This window comes from Lutra lutra, chromosome 5 (assembly GCF_902655055.1).
Source record: "Lutra lutra chromosome 5, mLutLut1.2, whole genome shotgun sequence".
Classification (NCBI taxonomy): Eukaryota; Metazoa; Chordata; class Mammalia; order Carnivora; family Mustelidae; genus Lutra; species Lutra lutra.
In genome coordinates, this window is record NC_062282.1 from 75,837,768 (window position 1) to 75,856,730 (window position 18,963).

The window sequence follows — 18,963 nt, forward strand, 5'->3', positions numbered from 1 at the left end:
TTGGCTTTCAAATATGAATCAATGACTTAAAAGCTAGATAATTTTAGGTAAGTCAATTAACCTTTCTGAATCTATATCCTAATAGAAGTGTTCCAAGACTTTAATTAGATGACACATACGGAGTGCCTGACACATTGCCTGACGTGTGGACCCTGATTATAGCTATTGATTCTCTTCAACCTTCACAGAGTCTTCACCATCCACCCCGATGATCTGTTTGACACCCTGACCTCATGATCTGAAATGGGGCACACTCTGTGCTCTGTTGTCAGACTTAAGAAATGCCTTTCTTCTGTGCCATGACGCACTCCATGTGCCCTCTTGTAGACCCTTTCTAAAAGAGCACTGAATTCCGCGGTTTCTCTAAGCAAGGGTTCTACATAGCTTGCTGCTTATTTGCAAATTTACCTCTGATCCACCCTAATGTCTTTGCCTCTCAGAGGGTCACTGGGAGCTCCCGTGGGGACCTCAAGGAAGGCTGGCTGAACTGCATATGGAAAGAACTCCTGTATCTCCTGGCATCCATGTGGACATTCCTGCTTTACTCAGTCCCTTGGACTAAGTTGTACAAGGCCCAGTACTGACATCTTTGTTCAACTCATTGGACAAGCCTTATAGGAAAGGAGGAAGGTTGGTTTGGGGCCATATCAGGCACTCTACCCATCTTGTCACTGACTGGCAAGACCATTATGGTCTCAACAATCTTCTGCCTACCCTGCCCTTCCTTCTGGAACATTCTTAAAACCCTTTCCTTTGTAGTTCCTCAGATTGTAACCATCCCTTAGACTTCACTTGCAGTCCGGCCTCCTCTGGAAGCATCTGTCACTGTCCCCTACCCCAGCACAAAGTAAATTTACTGCCCTTACTCTATTGTGTTTGAGAATTAAGCCTCTGGAATCAGACAGAATGGATCTGGACCTTGGCTCCTCCTCTCATTAGCTGTGTGATCTTTGGAAAGTGGCTAATCCTTTCTAAGAAAGAGTTTCCTCTTTTGTAAAAGGGACACCGTTAATACATATCTCGTAGGAGTGCTATGAAGTTGAAATAAGATAATCTATAAAGAACGCAGGAAAGTGCCTTAAACAAAGTTAAGTGTCTAATAAACATTGACTAAGTTATTTACATTTTTCATTGTACATTCCTGTGGGACCAGATTGATCATGTAGTCATCTGTCCTTCCCTCCATGCAACTAACACTTGGGATCCAGAGATAAACAAGACCCTGTCTGTGCCCTCAAGGCCCTGGCAGTCTTACCAGGGAAGCAGAAATGCATACAAGGTCATTAGGAGGTGATGGGTCCAAAAGGCTGATGGCATGCCAACTTGGAACCTGTCAGTCTTCCCTGTTGATGTGAGAGTTAGGACAGCACATTCTCATTTGGCAGCAACACGCTGTCCCTTCATTGCTCCGGGCTGCTCATCAAAGCCTCTTGGTCCCAGAGAGAGAGAGAGCTCAGGCTGTGGCTGCACAGAGATCTGGAGGGACCTGTGCTTCATTCTCATTTCAATGCCACCATAACCTCCTCTTCCGCTGCATGGGAAATGGAAGAACAACTTTTAGCTCAGACTGCTGGAGCCTCTCAGAAATTTGCCAGGATTTTAACCCATCCAAACCAATTATTCCGAGCTGATGGTCAGTGGACCACCTCAGGATTTGATCCTAGAGCCAGACAGCAAAGGTTACAGGTCACATGAAGACCTCTCAACCCCTTCCACCTAACAGCTCTGTCTTAACCATCCCAGACCAGGAATAAAAGAAGTCCTGTCTTTGGAAGATTTTCAGGGGAATCAGTTCCACTGGGGGAAGAGTGACTCGTAATATGAGATTAATCGTAAAACCTCTGAATCATCATACAAAGCTGTGGGAGCACAGGAAGAGAGGACTAGCATCCAATTAGCTTGGGGGATTACAATAGCTTGCAAGCATGGCCTTAGCCGGGGCTGGTTGTTGTATAAGCCCGCTGGTCTCTGATGCCTGCAGACCTGATGCCAATGGGACAACATGTGGTCTTCGGGCCCCAGCGGAGAGCGTGGGTGGCTCTGCACGGTCTCTGTGACCAACAATCAAAGGCTACATCCTGAATTATCTCTGTGCCTTTGTAGCTAATATGCTATCCAACTGGCACCTCTGCCCACCTGACAGACCTGCTATTCTGGAGAAACTGTGCTTGTATGTCCTGTCTTTTGTGAAGTTTTGCCTAATACGCCATCAGTCACTTGATGTTTCCAGTTCCATTCAATAAACATTTATGAGGCTCTCTTTTTACTTTTGTGTGCAGATGCCACTACATTTTATGACTTGTGTACATGTCTCTATTAGACGTGAGCTTCCCAAAGGCAAGGACGTGTCTGCTTCCCTATTCAGATGCTCAGGACAGAGTTGGAGTTATAAGAAATGATTTGATGGGACCAGGGGGATACATATGAGACCATAATTTCAGACACACTAGTGAGGAAGTCATAGCTAGGAGGGGTGGAGGAGCTTCTCCTGATGTCCCTGGTGAGTGGAGGCACAATGGACACCTCCCGAGCTGACATAAAAGATCCCAGCCCAAGCCCTTCTTGGCTGTTGGCCCGCAGAGCTTCATAACCCTTTGGTCTCCTGGCCATCTGGAAAAAGTCCATTGCCTTTTTTCTAATTGTTTTGCTACATTTTACTCTTTTCTAAGGTCTCAAGGTTATTTACATCTACTGTGTCTACAAGGTGAAAGTACTATACATCATCCCTATACAACAGTTGTAAAAAACCTTAAAAGCATAGCTAATAAAACACAGCCAAGTAAGCAGAATGTGCTGTTTTGAGTACATATTACCTTTGCTTTTAATATAATTTATTTAATCATATACATATATATATATGAATGATTTAATTTTTTTAAAAGATTTATTTATTTATTTGACAGAGATCACAAGTAGGCAGAGAGGCAGGCAGAGAGAGAGGAGGAAGCAGGCTCCCTGCTGAGCAGAGAGCCCGATGTGGGGCTCGATCCCAGGACCCCGGGATCATGACCCGAGCCGAAGGCAGAGGCTTTAACCCACTGAGCCACCCAGGCGCCCCTGAATGATTTAATTTTTAATGTGGCTCTGTTTAACAACCAGCTTGGAAGACTCCTCGAACGGGAACAATCAGCGCTTATAAGCCCGCGTGGGCCGGATCCAGCTACAGCACTGTTAGGGTGACAGACTCTGATCACTGCCCCGGGACCACGGCTGGAGGACTCGCCCACCACGGAGCATCCACACGCCAGGATGGCAGGCTTGGGCCTCAAACTTGCTCCAGTTCTGGTGTCCGAGAAAATGGAGGGAGTCTGGCCCGCCGGAGGATCTTCCTCTCTCCCATCAGACTGGAGGCTGCGGATGCTCCCGGACAGGTTTGTCCCTGTCCTTTCCCTGTTTGTGGTTAAGTTGGGTTTGCCCCCAGGTATGTGGGTGGGTGGGCGGGGGGTGCGGGGGACGGCGTGGGGCACAGGGAGATTCCAAAATGGAGATTTCTGTTTATTAGGGAGGATCCCTGGGAGGGAGTGAAGGCGGGAGGACTGGGGGAAGCACGAAGGTAAGGTTCAATAGAGATGCAGTGTGGGCCCCCGGGGACCCCGTGGGGACGCTTGGAGGGAGCTTCTGGAATTTTTCTTTCCCGGTGGTTGGATATGGGCTATCCCTGGAGAGAAGCTGCAACACTGGACTTGCAGCCGCCTCCACACAAGGCGGTGCTTAGGGAGATGCCCTCAAACAGTCTGTCCATGTGGCAGCAGGGCTGGGATGAAGGGTCCTGGGTTCTGCAGGAGGCCTGACATTATAGAGAGCAGCCCCGAACCAGGTCAGCTAGGAGACTGGTAGAAATGCACATTTTTTAGGCCGCAGCACAGACCTACCACATTAGACACTCACTCTGTTGTAACACGCTCCCCAGGTGACTGGGATATGGGCTGGAGTCTGAGAATCCCTGTCCCCAGCCGCAGCTCTCAAACCCTGATTTTGGAAAACTTGCCTAGAACCCCACCGAGCATCTCTTTACGTGGGTAATATCTACCTGTATTTACCCACGTTAGACATCAAAGCTAAGAGATTTTAAAGTTGGTCTATCAGTGGATATGAAATAACAAAAAGAAGCCCATAGTTTTCATGAAAAATACCTAGCTTTTCAAAATTAGAAAAAAGTTAGGAAAGTGGTATTGTTTCATATATTTTGCAAACCTCTTCGGTGTTCGGTTTTATGAGAAGATAGCTGGATTTGCACTGGGATTTTTATATTCAGTACATCTTGACATCACATGTCCTAAAGCTTCTGGAAAACTCCACTGTACATACGTAAGAGGATGAGAAAGAAAAAGGCAAATAGCATCTTAGCGTCATTATAGAAATAGTTTTGACCTCATGTCCCTGGAAGGGTCCCAAGGACCTTCACTTTGAGAACTGCACCTCACCATCCGACCTGGAGGAGGAGGTATGGGCCTCAAGGTCAGGTAGTGGTAGTTTTTTCACGTACAGAGTAGTTTTGAACTGTGTCTTGGGCCTTGTGAATGTCAGTTTAGGAGACTCAGGATTATGTTATTCTCTAAGAAGAGAGTTTTGTTGTTTTGATTTCCCAGCAGACCGCGCACCTGCTTGGGCTCAAACAGCAAGCTCTGTCTCTTGGGCAAAAGCCTAAAGCATTTCTGGAGTCTGTTGTGTATGTGCAGGGCTCATAGGGAGAGAGACTAGGATAGAGTTTACTCACAGAATGTGGGGCTTGCCCCCTCCCACCCTTTCCTTTCTGAGATCCCCCTGAACCCTGCAGCTGAGGTTGCCCCAAACTCAGTCCTCTGGTTTTTCACACCAGGAAAATTACTTGGTTTCTTTTGATGTTTTCGCTGCCCCACAGAGTGCAGGTTTCAGCCTGTCCTTGGGCCCAAACCCCCTAAAAATCTCACCCTCACGTGATATCATCACGTCGTTCTGAGTGTCTGCCTGATTTTGTGTACTCCCTCGCCTCAGACGCCTGTGTACGGTTTTTTGTTTTTGTTTTTGTTTTTTTGGTGTTTTGTTCTGTCTAGTTCTTACCTGCAGGAGGGTTAGGTGGTCCTAGGGCAGAGGACAGGCACGGGACTTGGGGCAGGGGGATCTTCTCAAGCCCCCATGTTCCCTCCTCCTCAGTCCCCTCTCGGGTCCTACCAAGAAGAAAGAATACTAATGTAGAGTCTATGAATTAAATGGTTGGTACATGGGTGCCCTTCTCTTTTTAGCTTCTTCCCTTCCTATGGCAAGAGGGGTGAGCAGACCCAGGCCAGCTCCTTCAGCTGACTTGGGCAATATCTGTTTCTTTCCAATTGCTCTTCTGTTTCTGGCTGGGCATCTGGCGTGGGATGTCTGCCCCCACTGAGGCCCAAGATTGCTCAGCACTAAGTACTGGGACCCCAAACCCTTTCTTGTGCTACCCCTTCTCTCTGGTTACATTCCTCTTTGTGGTGGGTTTGTACTGGATCAACTTTTGGCCTCCCCCTCTTGAGGCCTCATTAGCTGAGGGAAAAGGCTCTCAGCTTCCTGGAGTTCTCTGTTTTGGAGTTGGAGGACAAAACAACAGCTCATAGTTTTACTGTGATGCCATAGTATCTATCAGTACCCCAGTGTCACCATCAATGTCAAGTGGAGTCCCCAGTGAAACTTGGCAGGGGTGGGCCTTCTCACAGGCCATGCCCCAGAACCACAGGACCTGAATGGCTGAAGCACAGAGTCCAGAGTCTCTTCCCAGGCCGTCCATGCAGAGGTGGTTGTGACAGACCCACATATGGGAGAGAAGGCCCCAGGTTGAGAAGGGGCCACATGCCTTTCAGGTACCTGCTGGGTGATGGGCATAACATAAAGCTGGGCTTACTGGGCTCCTCAGGCTTCCTGTCACACCTGTCTCCTCTGCTGGACTGGAGGGCCCTCAGCTTCTAGGAGCTCTTTTTCTGAGCATAAAGCTCACTAGAGTCTTGGTACCTAGTGCCCTATTTCCTTTCTCAGACTTAACATGCTCAGAAAGAAAGTCAGAAAGGTTAGTTTTGCTTCAGATCCTTGCACATCACCTGAAAAGGGTCTGCAACACCTTTCAGCATGACCCCAGTTCTGGTCTAAATGACCCCCTCCCCATAGGACCTCTCCCCACATTCTCTACCAGACAGGGATCCCACTACCACCTTGGCCCCCTCTCTCAGGGATGGTCACATGCCTGCTTCACTGATGACCTGACCTCATCTCCATCTAAAACTTGCTGTGTTCACTGTACCAGTCAGGGGCCCCCGCAGGGGAACATGGCATACACAGCCTGGACCATTTAAGGAAAATTTGATAAAGGAACTTTTAGAAAGGGTTGGTTTAGGGTTTAAAGACGAATTGACAGAGGACTGCGACTGGGAACAGAAGTGAATATTAACTGGAATCTGGAGTGGGAACTCAATGGAGGAAGCCACTTGGTCAGAACTCTGGCCTGTGGTCTGGGGGCGCAGCCAACATGTGGGCCACCAGCAGAGAGAAAGGCAGGGAAAGACTCTCGACCAGCACTCTCCCCATGTCTTCTGACCTCCTGCAGTTGACTGCCGCTGGCTTACCTCAACAGAAGCCAACAGGCAAAGCCACTCATTGAAGCAATACACAGGGGCCAAACTCCTGGCCACGGGGTGGGGTGATGAAGGGAGATGGGTACGGGTATGGAGGAGCAAAGAAAATGTTGCCCAAGACACTCTCCATCTTGTCCTACCTTCTTTCTTTACCGACTCAGGGAAGAGGAACAGGGTGACTGTTTTGTTCCAAGGGAAGCAGCATAGTATAACGAACACACATGTGTGGTTTTATATTACTTACCTGCTGGGTGATCCTAAGCGAACAATGTAATCTATATGCATTTCAGTTTTCACATATGCAAAGTAGTATATATTTTATAGGGCTTTTATGAGGCTGTTGTGGTGGGTATAAAGCCCATAGGGTGAGGCCTATCCCACTGGAAACCTCAATAAATGGCTCAATCCTTAAGAGGCCCATCTTTCCCCGTGTGCTCTTCATTGTATCTGTATTTTCTCTTGCTTTTGCAGCTTCCCTCTCTCTGAGGTATCTTTCCCTTTTGTCAGCAAACATGTGCAGTCACTCCTCTTCCTAATTCCACTTTTGTTCCATTCACAAAAGTAAGTGAGGTGATGGACATTTTCCTAGAGCTGACATTCCTGGAGGACCCGAGGCCAGTGTGGTGTGTAGCCTTGGATCATCAGCAGGTCCTTCCCCCTGAGCTCCCCCAAGGGGCTACAGCCAGCACCTTACCTCAACTTTCTGGTTGGCTCAGGCTGCAGGAGCCTAGTTCAAGGATGACGTTAATCGGCAAAGGCATCACCAAGATTGAGTGGCCATTCCAAACAGGTCTGGGTACTGTTGAGTTTTCCCTTAGAGGAGGGCAAAAGACAGATCTGGAAAATACTGTCTGTCTCTGGGTGTGATTAATTATGAAGCATGCGTGTGTATGGTTTATTGGCCTTTTCCAGTTCTGTCCTAGGTGGAAATGACTGTCAGGCCCTAGGAGCCAGAAGAGGTCCCTTACTGATGATGTAGTAAGAAAGTCACAGCCCGTAGGTGGACTTCTGACCACCACCAGGGTTGGCAGCAGGCAGATACTACCAACTGTCAACCCCCAGGTGCCCTTTGTAGTAGTTACCTAGGGCTGCCATGACACTATGCAACAGACTGGGGGGCTCAAACAGCAGAAATAGGTTGTTTTGTAGATCTGGAACTTGAAGTCCAAAATCAGTTGTCAGCAGGGTTGGTTCTGAGGACTGTGAGGGAGGGACTTGGCCCAGACCTCTCTTGTTGATTTGTAGATGGCCATTTCCTCCCCCGATCTCTTCACATTGTCTTCCCTGGATGTATGTCTTTGTGTCCAAATTCCCCCCTTTTTTTTGAGAACATCACTCATCCTGGATTGGAGCTTACCCTAATGACCTCATTTACCTCTTGCAAGACCCTATCTCCAGATAAGGTCATGTTCTCAGGTACTAGGGGTTGGGCCTTCAACATATGAATCTGGGTGGCAGAGGGTAACTGTTCAACTGTAATAAGTTATCATGGTTCTTGAGTCAGTGGAGGCTCATAAAAATAATTTTATCTAGAAGATTCTCAAGTTGGCCAAATCTCCATAGTTAATATTCTAAACCATTTTCTTGTCAAGGGCAAACTCCTTTCTCATGCTCCCTTGTGATTTTTTTTTTTTTTTTTTCTGGCTAGTGTCTCTAGATGCCAAATGGATTAAAGAATTTACATGCCATACAGGGATGTTGGCCACACTGGTCTCTTCCCTTTGCACCAGTCAGAGCAAGTCCCTGGGCATCTTCAAATGAACTCACTGTTAGAGAACTCAGGGTTTCAGCCTGGACCTGTGTGCTTCTGAATCTGCTTCTGTCACATCCTTGGGTAATACTGTCTGAGAGCCCTTATTTGTCTTGTCAACACAGACCAGGGAAAGAACGTTAAACTTCAACTCTCTCAACCCTGTCTTTTCCATATCTTGTCCTGTACCTCATGTCCAGAATCTCAGGGTATGGCAGGTACCTACCCCAGGGCGACATGAAGAAAATACTTTTTCTCTTCAGCACTTCAACATGTTCAGATTGATTCTCTAGCCCCAGGCTGTTGAATCCACAGCTGTTCTGTGGCAGAAAGCTAATGTTTGTCCAGGGCTCAGAGGTGAGAGGGCCTCAGAAGCAGTGGGGAGAGGATGGGCATTCAGCTCCCACAACCAGCCTCTGGAGAGAACTGTGTGCTAGAAGCTGAGCAAGATGCTTGAGAGAGAGGAGCTCTCTGCCCTCGAGGGCCGCATAGTTGTGTGAGAGACTTTTGTTGACCAGGAGGAAATTCAGGCTGAGGGGCCTGGAAAGGCACTGAGCCGGATGTATGGCCCTGTTTGAACTAGACCGTTTGTTTCTTGCTAAGAGACAGATCTCACGGATTCTTGAGACTAAATAACCCAGACTCTGGAATGTACTGATGCTGGTCTCTTGTATGGTTTTCCATTTATTAGGCCCTTAGGTTCAGACTGGTGATGGAGTTCCTCCTGAAGGGATTGAAAACACTCACCACCCATCATCCAGGGCAAGACATGATTTAGCAGGTAGGCAGTAGACTGGGGGGGAAGGCAAAGCTTTCCTCCCTTCCAGCATCCATCCGACCCTGGCTCAGAGCCGTGGAGGGATCCTGACTTAGGATGGGGCAGTGGGGACCTCACCCAGCCAAAAGGAAGCCGTTCAGTTATAAGTAAAAGAGGCAACGGGATGAGAGACCCAAGGATGGGGGTGACTGTCCCGTGATTGACTGCAGTTCTTCTATATTACACCTTCCTCTCATTGTTCCTGATACTTGGGTAAAATCTCAAAGTTGTAGTTTGACTCCTGTACTATTGCAGGTAGTAAGAGGAAGGGTGGGTCCCCCGTCATAGAGAAATCAACAGATGAGGGCAGAGGGTTGTCTGAAGCCAAGGAGTGATGGAAGCGGGGGTTAGAGGCACCGGAGGCTCTGTGTGCTCAGATACCAGCCCGTGTTGGGGCCCCTGAGCCATCAGCCAGGGGCAGATGGAAGGGGCTATTTCCTGACCGAAGAGCTGGTAGAACACATTTCACTGTGGTTCCAGTTCCACATGTGAGCCATCAGTTCAGCCTGAGACACCCTGTGCAACAGGTCCACACAGATGTGAGGACAATGCAGATGCAGTGGGGATGGTGGCTCAGAGCCTAGGAGTTCGACCGCCAAGAGTGCCTCAGAGCTTTGGGTCTGGAATCAGACAGCTTGCCTGGAGGGCCATTGGCACTATTTGCTGGTTGTGAGATCATGGGTAAGTTAATTTTGCTAAGGCTTGGTTTCTTTATATAACATAGTGATGGTGATAGTACCTTATAGGATTCTTGGGGCGCCTAGGTGGCTCAGTCGGTTGGGGGTCCGACTCTTAGTTTCAGCTCAGGATATGATCTCAGGATCGTGGGATTGAGCCCTTTGTTGGACTCCATGCTCAGACAGGAGTCTGCTAAGAATTCTGTCTCTCCCTCTGCCCTTCCTCCTGCCACTTTCTCTCTCTCTCAAACAAATAAATAAATAAATAAAATCTTTAAAAAAGAAAAGAAAAAGAAAAACCATGCTCCCTTCCCCACCACTGCTGAGTTTCTATCCATGTAGTGTTTAGTGTATAGTAGGCCCTCAAATGCGATAACAATATGATTTCTCTTATATGTGGAATTTAAAAATATATACATACAGGGGCGCCTGGGTGGCTCAGTGGGTTAAGCTGCTGCCTTCGGCTCGGGTCATGATCCCGTGTCCTGGGATTGAGTCCCACATTGGGCTCCCTGCATGGCAGGGAGCCTGCTTCTCCCTCTGCCTCTCTGCCTGCCTGTGTGCTCTCTCTCCGACAAATAAATAAAAATAAAATCTTTAAAAAAAAAAAAATAAAAATATATACATACATACCTGAGCTCATAGATTCAGAAACCCCACTGATGGTTGCCAGAGGCAGGGCTTGCAAGCAATGAGCAGAAGGTTCAAGAAGTGTTGTTGTTGTTTTTGTTGTTTTTTTTAGTTCAAATAGAATAAAAATAAATAGATAAATATGAGTAAACCAAGCCAATATGCTGCTAAATAAGATACCTATTTTCTTACCTTCCAAGTATACTTTCATAGAAAAAGAAAGAGTCTTATAAATGTCTTTATATCCCATACTAGGGTATACATTGTTTAGCAATACATTGAAATACTATTTGTTAACTATGTTGTAGTATTAAAAATTTCAGTTTAGCATCCTGTGATTTTTAAAAATTCTTAGTCATCAGAAAACAATAGAAAAATCTAAGATCAAAGTAAATTGGGAAAATAGGAAGGCAGGGGAGGGGCACTGATAACTGTTTAAATATTATTGGCTTGTTCCTAACCAGACACAGGTAAAGATAGTGAATGGCCATGGGACAGACTGTAGAAAATGGGTATTTCCATGAAAAACAAAACCCAACCAGAAGTCTGCTATCAGAGAAGCAAAGTGGTTCTGAATAAAATGGTAAAGGAGAAGGAAATTTTGCAAGTCGGGCAAATAAGATCAAAGCGTCTAATTTTCTGATAGTTACGGAGAAATATATTCAATTATTCAACAATCTGAAGGTATCCCTTGTGAGTAAAATGCTAACGGGATAAACATTTGTTCCTTCCAGTTTTGATTCTGCACCACAGGGAAAAGATGGGGCTATTGGAGGGTGTTTGAGTGGTGTGTCCAGCTTTGAACCAGGACCAGACCCTAGAGATGCCAATTGTATAGGCTGATTGCCCACTCAGGTTTTTTTTCACGCTCTTCCCCTCACTGCTTGTCTTTCCTTCTCCTTTGTTAGCAAAAGGGGCGACAAATGGCTTTGGAAATGAAATTGGTCGATTTTGTGTAAAATGCTAACCTGAATTTTACGTATATATAGTTGGGGATTAAGAAAATCTCTTAATTTAAATAGAGATTGGGTATTCCTTGAAGGTTTCACTTATTCATGTATTTTACGCCTGAACAAACTACTTTCCATCTGTTTGTGTATTTATCCCTTGCAATAAGATGTTGGCAAATAGTACCAGAAATACATTGGAAAAAAACATTTTCTTTTCAGGAAACATGTGAGTATGCGATGACGAGCAAATGATTTTAATGATACTTTGCACATTAAATTCTTGATTATTTCTATCGCTAGATGATAAACTCAGGTATTTCTGATTCAAAGCAGCAAATTGTGGCCTGATAATAGACATGGGGTTTGTTTTGTTTTCCTCGAAGATATTTATTTTGTGTAATTCATGCCAGAGCTGCCTCGTTTTCTTTCTCTGTATTTCACTATGGACTGGTTAGTACTATCTGAACAGGGATTAAAATGTTCTCCCTGACTGGCTTCATAATTTTCCAGTTTATGGTGTGGGTAAAATTTTGTTTTATTAAAATATTTTTATATTGATGATAAGAGTCTGATAGTCTTCCCAGCAATAAAAGATAACTTTGAAGGGTGCCTGGGTGACTTAGTTAAGCGCCCAACTCTTGATCTTGGCTCAGGTCCTGATCTCATGGTCATGAGTTCGAGCCCCATGTTGGACTCCATGCTGGGTGTGGAGCGGAGCCTACTTTAAAAAAAAAAAAAAAGTTTGAAAGTAATGGGGACAAAAGAGATAACAAGACTTATTACTCCTTGGGTGGCATTTGGGGAGGAAAGCAAAGGGCGAATGAGGGCATGCATGAGAAGGCAGGGAAGGGCATCTGTGTGGGGTCTTCAGTACAGGCATACTTGGAGGGGACATAAGGCACACACATTGGGATTCGAATGGCCATAGGCGGTCTCTTCATGCTTCTCTGGCAACTTGGCCGACTTCCCCTGAGGTGGAGAGCATCTCACCTGCTTTGTCGCCCAGACATGCCACATTGGAGCCAGGAGATGTTGTCACTTACCTGAGTGTCCTTTTAGACAGCCCCCACCAGCCATCTGGATGAGCTGGAGTGGATTCTGCATTGGAAAAATCTTGCCTCGCTTTTTAAATTCCGGTAGCACAACCTTGCCATTATTCTACAGGTCTGAATGAGAAGAGCAATTAGGGAGTGAGAGAATGAGGCAGGGCTGTAGCCTGAGAGAGCAAAGAAATTAGCAATTCATTATTGGATGGAAACTGTGACAAGGGGATTTTGAGAACGGCAGTACCCTGGCTGAGACAGCCAGGCTCTAGAAGATTCTGGCAAGGCTGTAATGAGCCATTTCCTAATTCAGCCCGACGAAAGGCTCCTGCTGCCTTAGGAAATGGTCCGGTGCTCTTTCCCTGTCATCTCAGAGCCCCTGCCATCCGGAGCCCGCCGGTGTGGATGTGATGTTTGCAGGGCCCATCTGCAGAGACTCTCTGTTTGCTTCTTGCATAATCAGTTCTCCCGAGTGCCCTCAGCCAAGTGGCACTGGGGGTCTGTGAGTGGGTCCTCCATGACTTCTGCTCTGCAGGAGCACTGAACGGGCTCCTCACACCTGCCTGGATCATAGGAGAGCCCTGACAGAAAAGCCTGCGGTGGGATGTCCGCATTGGCCCAGTCACATTCTGGAAGCCCATGCAGAAGTGATCATTATAGAAAAAGAATTTTTAAAAAAGAATAGCTAACATTAATTATGGAGTGGCAACTGCTGACCTGACTGGACTTCCTGCTACAGCTGAGGGACTCTTCTAGGCATTCTACATGTTAGTACGTTACTTAGTCTTCATGGAACTTCTGCATGATAGGTAGAGCTATTAATTCCATTTTGCAGATGAGGAAACTGAGACCATGGGAGGGTCCTTTTTAATTAGTTAGTTTACTTATCAGAATGAGAGAGAGAACATAAGCAGAGGGAGCAGCCCGCAGAGGGAGAAGCAGGCTCTCTGCTGAGCAGCGAGCCCAATGCAGGACTTAATCCCAAGATCCTGAGCTGAGGGCAGACACTTAATTGACTGAGTCACCCAGGCGTCCCCAGACCATGGAGTTTAAGTAACTTTCCTGAAGTCACTCAGCTGATAGAGGGGTAGAGCCAGGGTTTGAACTCAGGCAGAACATCTTGGGGTCCTTGCTCCTCGCTACTACATTGAACTTCGTCTAGTTTTCCCTTGGGTGGGTACAACAGGTAGCTGTCTGGTTCCACGGGTTGGTTGCTTTAGTCTAAGGTCTGTGCAGAATCTGACTCCGGCTCGATTTTAGGGGGCTTCAATCGAAAGCTGTGTCTTTCTCTGTGAAGCCTGATTCCTTATCCTGGTATGCGATTCAATTGCCCACTCCTTAAAATATAATTGGAATGGTCTGGAGATCACTCACACTCACTGTTCAGTTGTTTAAACTGAATTAACTTTTTATCTGGAGTCTGCATAGATTTTTACAGGAATCAGTGCAGCCACTTGAGGAATCTGGGTGGGAATATTGCCCAAGAGACCATGATTCCTTTCCCTCTGGCTATGGTGATTTTATCTTCTTTATTTTACCCGTAGGTGAATAGTGATGACTAATATTGTTGAAACTCTTGAACTAGGCAGCACTGCCTAGTTATAGAAAAATTATAAAGCTCTGTTTCTTTGTTACATTATTCTCCATATTCTTCTGAAATTTAGACATTTAAAAATTATATATATATATATATGTATATATATATATAAAACATACACAGGTTCTATTAGAGCATTACGTTGATATAGACAGAGGTAGGGGTTACATATATCCCAAAGTTGAAGATCTGAGAAGATAGTAGGATGATGAAAGAAATTATATGAACCCCTCGGACAGTTCCAGAAAACAGATTATAGGAAAAGGGCAAGTTCTCACAAATTCCATGTATCACTTCTGAAAGGATGGTTGGATGGATGGATGGATGGCCAGGCAAGTAGACAAACAAACTAGGACAAGAATAAGTTAGCAAATGGGGAAGGGAGTGCATTTCAGGTATGTAACAATAAGATAATGCTCTTCTTTGTGACTCTGTGAAGCTATGGTCACCCTCACAAGTTCTTGGATAGGGAGAGATTTAAGTCCAATGTCCCCACAGTCCCTTTGCCTTGGACAAGGTCCAGAGGTCTACATAGACTGTCATGACATCTTGGCTTCTGTCTAGTAAGGTAGCTCTTTTTGGTCTCTTTCTGGGGCAAGGAATGGGAGATGATTTCTATCAAACCAGGAGAAGTTTATCTTCCAGTGCTCTAGACAGCTGAAGGATGCTGAGCCCTCAGGGACAAGGCAGTCACTTGAGATGCAGACACAGCATATTCCTCTTGGAGAACCAGCACTGTTTCTTTCTCAGGGATTAAGAGCCAAAACAAAGATACACAGTGTCCCCAGGTGGCAAGAGCCAGTGTTGTAAAGATGTCAACACTCCCTAATTTTTCTAAAAGTTCAGTGAATTCCAAGTCAAAAACCCCTCAGGATATTTCGTAGAAGACATCACACTGACTACAAAGTTCATATGGAAGAGAAACTGTTTTTAAAAAAGAAAGAATTATTCAAAAAGAACAGAAGTATACTTGACCTAACATGTATCAAAATATACAACAAATATAGAGTAATTAAAAGAGAAGAAATTAATGAATGGGTTATTGGGATAAAACAGAGAAAACAAATGTATGTGCAAGAGTTTAGCTTATGGGAAAGATGGAATTTCACACAGGTAGTCGAAGGATGAGCTATGTTCCCTTCAAATGGAGAGCTAGTTGTCCCAACACCATTGCTTTAATACAGCTAGACCTGCCCCAGCTCTCCACCCCAGCACCCAAATATTACTAAGAGGTACTAGAGGACAGTTAAGATAATGATGGTCTTTGATGAAAACGACTGAAAATATTTCTTCAAGATTTTATTTATTTATTTATTTATTTATTTATTTATTTAAGAGAGAGAGCGAGTATGTGAGCAGGAGGAGGGGCAGAGGGAAAGAGAGAATCTCAAGCGGACTCTGGGCTGAGCGTGAGCCCAACACAGGACTAAGTCCCACAACCCTGAGATCATAACCGGAGCCAAAATCGAGATTCGGGTGCTTAACTAACTGAGCCACCCAGGTGCCCCACGACTGAAAATATTTTGATAAACCTTAGAGTAAGTTAGGTTTTCTAGGTAGGAAACCAGGGCCAAAAGTTAAAAACAACAACAACAACAACAACAACTATTAATGCATGTGTAAAATGAATTTAAACTCTGGATGCAAATGGCATTTGAAGGGAAGTTTAAAAAATAAGCAACATGCTTTCAATTTGCTGAATGTTGAACATTTTCAGAATAAAATTTGGAAACAATAAACAACAGACCAGAAGAAAACGAGGTAACTTATAGGCAGGATTAATATTCAGAATATATAAAATGCACCTGTAAATGCCAAACATTAAAAAACTGATAAAGAATAAAGAGAAGCAGTTAAGAAGAAAGGCCAACAGAGTATAAACATATGAAAAGTTGTTCCATTTGACTAGTAATCAGGGAAATTAAAATTAAATCAACAATTAGCTAACATTTCTTAGCCATTAGATTGGAAATAATTAAACATATTGATCATATTCTGTTTTGTTAAGGAAACAGATCCTGTCACTCACTCTTCTGTGGAGTGTTCATTGGAAAGCCTTTGGGAGGGCAGTTTGACAGTACTACAAACATCTTAAATGTACACACTCATTAATCCAGAAATTTTGTGTCTCTGATGTATTCCAAAGAAAGACATGTTTTCTTCAAGATTCTTGTCAAGACAGTGGGAAAAATGCCCATCTTTATAGGAATAAATAAACTGTTGATAAATGCAAACTGTGGTCATTAGTAAGAATGTGGAGAGATATATGTACTGACCAAGTGTTTCCAAGGCATTTTTATCTGTCTGTAAGAAAGGAGAATCAGGGGCGCCTGGGTGGCTTGGTGGGTTAAAGCCTCTGCCTTCGGCTCAGGTCATGATCCCGGGGTCCTGGGATCGAGCCCCACATCGGGCTCTCTGCTCAGCCAGGGAGCCTGCTTCCTCCTCTCTCTCTGCCTGCCTCTCTGTCTACTTGTGATCTTTGTCTGTCAAATAAAGAAATAAAATCTTAAAGGAAAAAAAAAAAGAATCAGACAGCCACTCTTAGAACACGATTCCCATTTTATGAAGGGAAAACAAAAATACTTGCTTTGCATAGAAACATGACTGGAAGGATGGCCATCAGAGCATCTCATTTCTCTCTGTCTCTTCCCCTCCCCTTCTCCCAAAGCTAGTAGTTCAGCCGCCTCTCCCTGACCTCTTTACACACACACACAACACACACACACACACACACATACACACACATACATCTATGCCACTTACAGAATTATGTCCTAATTCCATCCTAAACTCTCTTCCCAACTCTGCCTGCTCATAGCACCCTGTGCCTCATCTCCATCACAGCTGTACATTCAGACCCTTTTCCCTACACTGGTCTACAGAAGACAGGGACAATGTGTTACATGCTGTGCTCTGTAAATGGGACTGGCCCCAGAGCCCAGCACTGTGCTCAGCACACAATAGGCACTCAATGAATGTGCATTGAATGACAACTCCCATGTAAAAGGCAACATTGAAATACATTAATACGTTGCTTGTTAATACATAAACATATTAACATCCATGTATCAAATGACTAACTAGAGGAGAATAAGGAATTTGCACGTGACCAAGTTTTGGGCTGTTTCCTGGGCAGCCCTCCTCCGAGAACGTGTGTGCATCGTTGTGCTTTCTTCGGTGTGCCATGAGGAGAGGTCAGCGGCTTGCCCTTGCTTCATACGGACACAACTTCGGTCTTCAACTACTGGGCTTTGCGCGCCTCTGATAAGTGGAATCACAGATTGGAACAGACGGGGCTGGAGGGAGAAGTTCTCTTTTACAGTTTATCGAGCTGAATACTGGCACCTCCATTTTTATTTTAAAAAAGAAAAAAAATGCAAGCAAAGATAACGTGGAGTTAGGGTTCCAAAACACAGATAAACAGTGGAAGTTTTGTAGCTCTCCTGTAAACACAGATAATGTGGTGTGACCAGAGAAACCCCGAATCTCAGGGGTAGAATGAATCTGAGAGGTTATCCATTCCAGTGAAATTACATTTGTTATAATGTAGAAGGCAGGTGATCACTTATCGGTGTGGGTGAGTTTTCAGAGAGGGATAAAGCGACGTGTGGGTGCTGGGAGCAAGTAGGGACTGGTAGAACTTGGGGGATGAACTCGGGAAAACGAGCCACCTTGGCTTGGTCTTGATCTTCACACCTGCCTTTTGTCACGTCTGCGTGTGTTTCCAACAGGCGTTATGCCAGCCCTGAGACCGTTCCCCCTGCCCCCTGGCAGGAATGAGGCCGGGCCACCACACATGGTCACTTGCTTGTGTTGTGATTGTCTGCATCCAGCTTGTCGCCCCGATCCCTGGAAATCTGTGAGTTGCCTGGTTCTCCTGTGCAAGGCCAGGCCGGGATGTAGTAAACAATCAGAGAAAGTATATTGAATTGATAATATTAGATGCTTTTTTTTTTAAGATTTTATTTATTTATTTGACAAGCCGAGATCACGAGTAGGCAGAGAAGCAGGCAGAGAGAAAGGAGGAGGAAGCAGGCTTCCTGCTGAGCAGAGAGCCCGATGCGAGGCTTGATCCCAGGACCCTGGGATCATGACCTGAGCCGAAGGCAGAGGCTTTAAGCTGCTGAGCCACCCAGGTGCCCCTGGATGCTTTTTTCCCCCCACTTAGAAACAAGAAGATGGCCCTTTATTTGAAAATGGTAAGAGGGTTTGGAAGTTGGGGAGAAAGACAGAAAGTGAATATCTCTTTTAGCTCTGAATTACTCTTTGGGATTTGGTGTATGATTTTTTACCCTGCTTGGTAAATGAGACCGGAGACCTAGGGGCTCCATAGAAAGCAAGTCTTAAGTTCATTGTTATTCTGCTCTTAGGGGATTATTGTATTTCAGTAGCTTCCCTCTGGGAGGGAATGGGTAGACCAGAAGGCAGGGAAGCAAAAAAGTGACTCCATGTTTTTCTGTTATGCATCCTGTATTTTTGCTCGATAAACTTCCTTCAGTTTTGTGGTTCTTCCCGCAATCTTATTCTCTGGGACTTCCCTCCATCCATGTAGAGCCCGTTGAAAGGGCAGGACTGGCCAGTGAGTAGTGGCAGCCAGGCTATTGGGAGAGGAGCTGGGCAGGAGTCCCTGGAGGTGAAGAACAAGGAGGAAAGAGCCCAAAAATTCAAACACAGACCGCATGGTTGTATGCAGTGACTTGCCAAGTGGTACCTGTGAAATCGCCTCCCTGTGATGAATGCCTTTGAAGGGGTCCTCATTTCACTGGACGTCTTTTCCTCACTATCCGTCATCTCTGACTAGGACAGTTTTTGTCTCATGAAAGTCAGCCCTGTTTTGGAGTGGGGTGTGTGTGTGTGTGTGTGTGTGTGTGTGCACGTGCGCGCCCGTGCACTCTCCCATCTTCTGCCCCCAGAAGTTCAGCTG

General features: G+C 45.5%; 1 long non-coding RNA gene across 1 annotated transcript in view; it reads left to right on the top strand.

The window, feature by feature from the left end:
- Nucleotides 1–18,963, top strand: part of LOC125100385 (uncharacterized) — a 270,547-nt gene that overhangs the window by 95,750 nt on the left and 155,834 nt on the right. The window contains exons 7-8 of the long non-coding RNA XR_007127524.1: nucleotides 3,100–3,371; nucleotides 17,771–17,898. This is a non-coding gene — a long non-coding RNA (uncharacterized LOC125100385). The remainder of the gene's footprint in view (nucleotides 1–3,099; nucleotides 3,372–17,770; nucleotides 17,899–18,963) is intronic.